General features: G+C 38.8%; 1 pseudogene; it reads left to right on the top strand.

Annotated features, from left to right (window-relative positions):
- The first annotated feature begins 300 nt into the window (after window positions 1-300).
- On the top strand, window positions 301-2,183 carry LOC123385202 (annotated as a pseudogene).
- The last annotated feature ends 4,569 nt before the right edge of the window (window positions 2,184-6,752 follow it).

Here is a 6,752-nt window from a genome sequence, read left to right as displayed (position 1 = left end):
GAGTCGCCGTAGAGGTTTGGAAACACTGCAGGATGAGTGACATGAGATCTTAGAAGTTGGTTTCGGCAGCGTGTTCTCAGGCACAGTTGTGGGCACGGCACTTACCTGGCAGGCCCCGCATAGGCTGCCAGACACTTTTCACTTTGTGAAACAAGCTCCGAGTTGAAACACTGCCTGGCCGCCATGGTGTTTCACATCATGGAGTGTACGGCACTTTGTTCATATGCTTCCCCCCCCCACCCCCTCCCACCGCCACCTTCATCACCACGCACCCACGCATATGGCTTCCGACCTCTCTAACACAGGGAAACGAGACGCTGGGCGAGGGACGGTTTCGCCATTGTGTTGGCTCACCAAACCGAGGGCCCGGCACTCTCTGCCTAGGCACCACGTCGGTTTTCCAACAGCTGTGTCCTTGTGAAACAAGATGTTCCTTGAGTGATGCTGTCCCCGATGTGCCGTCTGACGGAGTTGGACTCTCCAGCTCTTGGGTCCTAGTCCCGGCAGAGGTGTTCCAGCACGTGTGACTGAGCGAAAAAACATGTTAGTTGAAGGATGGTTTCCCCACAGGGTTCTTTCTCAGGTCGACTACGTGACACTTCACTTGTGGGGCCCGCGTAGCTTTTGACACAGTGCTCACGTAGTGAAACCCGGTCTTCCTGGAAAGAGTGTTTCAGCACGGTGCTGGCTCACAGGATTGAGTACATGGCACTTTTCTACCTAGGCCCCACCGTAGCTTTTCGAACCCTTCTCGCTGAGTGAAACATGTTCATTAACGGAGAGATAGATGGGTTCCCACAGTGGGGCTGCTGAGAGCCGAGCTTAGGGCACTTTCCGCCCAGGCCCCACACCAGGGTTTCAAACACTTGGAACCCAGGGAAACGCGATGCCATTTGAAAGGTGGTTTCCGCACCCACCGTGTTGTTTCACAGCATTTCAATCCGTGGCCCTTTCTGCATTCGCCCCACTGGGTTTGCACACCGTTGGGACGTGGTGAAACAGCACGTTGTTGGAAGGCTGCCTTCTCTTCCCCGGGAGCTGTTTCACGGAGCGGAGGTGTGTGGCGTTTTCCTGCTAGGCCCCGCGTGGGGTTTTGAGCGCTTCCAAGTTCGTTGCAGCAGGTGTGAGTTGAAAGATGCATTCCCCCAAGGGCAGTTGGAGACAGTGGAGTATAGGACACTGTTCACCTAGCCCCGCATAGGTTTTCAAACCCTTCCGAGTGAGAAAAGATGTTCGTTTCAAGACGGTGTTCCCCCACAGAGCTCTTCGGAGAGTGGAGGATAGGCCACTTCCCTCGTGGGCTCCGCATAGCTTTGCAAACAGTTCTCACTTAGTGAAACCATGCAGGGCCTGAACGACGGCTTCATCAAAGTGCCAGTTCACAGGCTTGAGTACATGGCACGTTCCTCATCGGCCCCGCAGGGGTTTCCCGACACTTCTGACGTAGTGAAACATGGTGTTGCTTGAACGATGGCGTCTCCCCAGGATTCTTTCACGCTGCCGGGCACATGTCACCTCTTCCCGTCATTCCCCGCATAGGTGTTCCTATGCTTCTGGCTTAGTGAGACAAGATGTCAGTTTAAAGGTAACTTGTGCTAGGCAAAGATTTCATACATATGAAAACTGAAAAGAACAATCATAGAACAAATGAATGCATAAACTGGACTTCACCAAAAAGAAAAACTGCTCTTCAAAAACACTGTTGAGAGAAGGAAATCACAGACTGGGAGAAGAAAAACCTTGCCAAAAAAACAGGTGATAAAGGATCTGTATCTAGCTCTTTCCACCATCTTTCTGTGCCACCATCATGATGCATGTGACTGTCGTGGCAGATACTCCCCAAAGCATAACAATACTGAAAAGAGAAGTAAACGCCAGGTTCTTACTAGGCCATGCTCCAAAGACATTGTCCACTTTCTAACTGTGATGATGAAGCATGGTTACACTGGTGAATTTAAAATCATTGATCTCAGAGTTGGGAAAATTGTTGTGAACCTCACAAGCAGGTTAAGCAAGCATGAAGTGACTGGCCCCAGAATTGATGGACAATGCAAAGATCTAGAAAATTGGCAGAATAATCTAAGTTTGGTTTCATTATACTGACCACCTCAGCTACAGTCATGGACCATGAAGAAGCAAGTTGGAAATACACAGAAGGGGAAATCTTGGGATTCTTTTTCTAGGGATGTAATACATATGTGCAAATAAAATGCCTCAGTGGAGAAAACAACAACAACAACCACAAAAAACAAAAAGAAAACAAAATAAGAAGGAACTGTGTCTAGAATATACAAAGAATTCTGAAACTCAACAAGTAAGAAAAGATACTAATTTTTAAAACAACAAAAGATTTAGATGATTCAAAGAAGATACACAGATGGCAAAGAAGCACATGAAAATATGCTCACCATCATCAGTTATTAAGGAAATGTATATTAAAACCATAATGAGATATATACTAAATATCCATCCTAATGGCTTGGATTTAAAAAGTTGACAATACTAGCTGTTCATGAATATGTATGTAGGAATTGGTGCTCTGACAGACTGTTGGTGGGGATGGAAAACGGTACAACTCCTTTAGAAAACAACTTGGCAGCTTCATAATAAGGGAATGTAAAGGGACATGAGATTTTCAAGGGTGATGAATATGTTAACTGTCTGGATTATGGTTATCATTTCAAATGTGTAAACATATGTCAAAACTATCAAATGACACACTTCATATATGTGCAGTTTACCTAACTAAAGCTGTTGGAAACGAAAAGCTCTTTCACAGGAAGAAATGTCTAAAACAGTGGATAAGACACAGATGGAAAGAAGGATGTAAAACAATACAAGATGAAGCCAGAGGACTGTGGCTTTTAACCTAATAGCAATGAGAAGTAATAGCTAAGCTTTAAGCAAGGGGGTACCATGATGAAAGACACATTTTTAAAAAACATATACTAATTATGGTTTCAGTGTAGACCAAGGTCCTGAGAGGTAGAACAGCAGGGAAAACAGTCCTGAGGTTATTTCAGTCATCTAGGAGAAAAATAATGACCTGACCTGGGTGAAGGCACAGAAGAGAAGCAGAGTTAACAAACACATTAGATGTGCCATTCCCACTAAGAAAGTTACAGTAGAAATGATGACTCTTTGGCTGAGAGGATACAATAGTTCTCCTTTTATTTTAATATAAAACATATTTCTGAGATGAGCAGCTCTATAATACAGCAGTATTCTCTGGTGCAGTAGTAGGCAAGGTGTGCACATAATACTACAGCAATATACCTAAAAAGGCGTCCTATCTTTACAATCCATGCCAAGTTGTTCAATCAGCAACATGAAGTTCTTAGAGTAAGGCAACTCACAATGCTCTGAAGCTGTTTCAGATGACTGAATGAAGTCGACAAGGTCATCCATAGAAGTAATTTGCTTTTTGACCTACCAATGAATAATACCATTTCAAAATGTCCCCCAAATATTTATAAAATGTACTAGGTGTAGAGAAGTGATAAATACCCATCTTTTTATAAAAGCAAAAACATGGGCACCTGAGTGGCTCAGTCTGTTGAGCATCCGACTCCATTTTGGCTCAGGTCATGACCTCAGGGTACTGAGTTTGAGTCCCACGTTGACCTCCACAATGACAGCATGGAGCCTGCTTGGGATTCTCTCTCCCCGTCTCCCTCGGCCCCTCCCCCACTTGTGCGTGCTCTCTCTCAAAACACATTTTAAAAATAAGTGAATAAACATTTAAAAGTGAAACCACAGAGACTTTTTAAAAGAACGGATTTTTATCAAAAAGACACTGTTATCCATAGATAGTATTTCTATGTAACTTTTTCACAGCAAATATCTCTACAACAAAGAAAGGTTTTCTATTTTTTCACTACATCTTTCATAAAGTAATTTTTTGCCACTGAACAATATTCCTAACAAATGTGTATCAAAATAATATAATAAAAAATAAAATAATAAATAAAATAAAATTATATTGTCTATTTTTTTTTACCTTTTTCTTTTTCTTAGAAATTTTCTTTGCAGGTCTGAAAAAAACCCAACAATTCTTTTCAGGCAAATATTAAATACTTAAAATACAAAGCATATCTAAACCTATTGTTTCTGATATAAAATCTCTGCATTTGAAACTAATTTTCTACAAAGGAGATTAAACAACAAAGTAACATTAAACAACATAGAAAATATACTACTGCTAATATTAACAAAGGATTAGGTGTATCCAGTTGTAGTATATGTGCTGCTGAAGCAAGCACAACAAAGTACTAAAGTTAAATAAAAACTAACAAAAGCAAAGGGAAATCCTAATGCTACTTGCATTATTTGATAGGAATGATACCATTGTTTCTGTTGTCATTTCACTAAAAATAAGCTTTTACTGGCACTAAAACCTACTTGGAAAGTGCAAGTTAAGTCCCTATATGAAAGAACCCCTTTTTAACAATCATGATATTAACGTGTTGAAGGCTCACTATGCAACTACTCTCTAGGTATTACTATGACCACTTCAAGGTATTTGAAGTCCCACAACAATCCTATGAAGTAGGTTATTATAGTAGGTATTTTACACAGGAATAAAATGAGGCACAAAAAGTTGAAGAGACTTGCCCAAGAAGCCCTAATCGCTGGCCAAGAAGAGACCCTGAATTCAAACCCAGGAATGTGCCTTCAAAGCATGTGTTTTATACTATGTGGTTAAAGTAATACTCCAGTGTTTCTAACTAATATGACAGCAAATGAATCTATATTATGATTCAATTTCTAGCTATAGTGATACATAATAATTTCTGAATCTTACACATTTTTTAAGACTTTATACTTGGCAAGATGGGAAATCTACTTTCAATAAACTAAAGATTTGCTTCTTCTAGAGAAGTTCCTCAACAGGCATTCATTCATTTATTCATTCATTCATTCAACTGTTTATTCCCACATTCAACACATACTTATTGAGCATACAATCTGTGTCAATGGCACTGTTGGTACAGGAAGCATGGTTTTTGTAATTTAGAGCTCTCTAGTCCAAAAGGAATAATCTGTTATGGATTACTAGTTTCTTTTCCAATTGTAAATAAACAAAATCTTCCCCTTTCCCCAGAATCTAAATAAATATTAACTTAATAGAACCAGATACTTTAAAGTCCCTAACAAAATCATAGCTATTTGTGATACTATCAAAGGCACTGGATATCTAAAATCATCAAGGAAGGATTAGTTTTATTCAGAATGACCTCAGTGTTTGCATACACTTATGATAAGTGTGTGTATACACTTATATATACGTATAGAACTCATACACATATTTATATATACATATAGAACTTATACAGCCATATATATGTGTGTGTATGTATATATATATATGTATATATACTTGCATACATACATATATATTTTTAAATCTGCACATTCAGTTATATGAGAATACCTCATTGTGGAACCAATTCAGAATAAACCAACTTCTTCCACAAAATTACATGAATAAGAGTACTAAAGACAATTACTATAATCTTTAAAAGATAATGCAATACAATCAACAAACTTCCTAATGTTTGGAAACGCAAACAAAATTAAATTAACTAATCATGTCTATATTGATCATTTCCAACAGAATACATACTCTAAAAGCTCCCATCTTATAAAAAGAGAAAGAAAATGCCTTTGCAATTCACATTCTTTTTCAGTTATCATCCATTTCTCTATTACCTTTCCCAATTAAAATACTCTAAGGAGTTGTTTACACTTAGTCATCTTCCATGCTTCCATGGTGACTACTGAAACTGCTCCTTGACAAGGTCACTTACCCTCATCATAACTTTTCAAGCAGTGTGTTTGATATGTTGAGTATTTCTTGCTTTAGCTTGTACCTACACTACAGCATTTATTTTCCACAAAAGGTAATCACTGCTAAAATTCCTTCACAGGCACAAAGAATTTATAGATTTTACCTGCTTTCATGCTGATCCTTTTCACTGAAATGGCTGCCATCATTCTTTTGTACTGGACCACCAGTTAGGGAATCTGCCTTCTGCAACACTGGTGTGATCTCAGATCCTTTTGATGTCCCTTTTTCATTTTTCACCTTTCTTTAACTTCTTCATATGTAAACCAGTTTCCCTCCTTAAAAAAACAAAGCCATTAAAAAGCCATAAAAAACCTAATGTTTTCTAATAATTTTACTGATAAAGAATAAAGAGACAATTTTCATCAAGTTCTGAATTTTACCCATCTGAATTTGATTAATTCAGAGAACAGTGCTGAAGTACCAACCATACAGAAGGAAATACTCATCTGTTGCTTCAAACACAGATAAATATACAATTAGAATACAATGTGATTTGTAAGAATTGACATGTGAAAAGCTGTAAGTGAGGATAAGAAAGGCTTTACTGAAGAGGGAAAATAAACAGCAGAGGTCACCAGGGAAAGAAACCGAAGAAAACCATTTTCTTAGAGATTAGAATGTGAGCACAAAGATTACACAGATGGCATCTAGGTGCCTTGAAAGGAAAAAGTATAAGCTTTTAGGAATTTGGAAAAAAAGCATAAAATACATGGAAGCAAGTAGTAGGAGATCATTCAGAAAAGAAATTCTGAAGAACCTTGAAGGTTACACTAAAAATTTAGAGTTGATTGCCTAACGGCAGTGACTCTTAGACATGGGAGTAATAGATTTGTGCTATATTTTCGGCTTTGCTTTTAAATATAAGAATGCTTAATTTCAACATAGTTTTAAAGTAGCATGA

The sequence above is a fragment of the Felis catus genome, chromosome B1, assembly GCF_018350175.1.
Source record: "Felis catus isolate Fca126 chromosome B1, F.catus_Fca126_mat1.0, whole genome shotgun sequence".
In the NCBI taxonomy this organism is placed as follows: domain Eukaryota; kingdom Metazoa; phylum Chordata; class Mammalia; order Carnivora; family Felidae; genus Felis; species Felis catus.
Note: the sequence above shows the minus strand (reverse complement) of the source record. Positions and strands in the feature narration are given on the sequence as shown.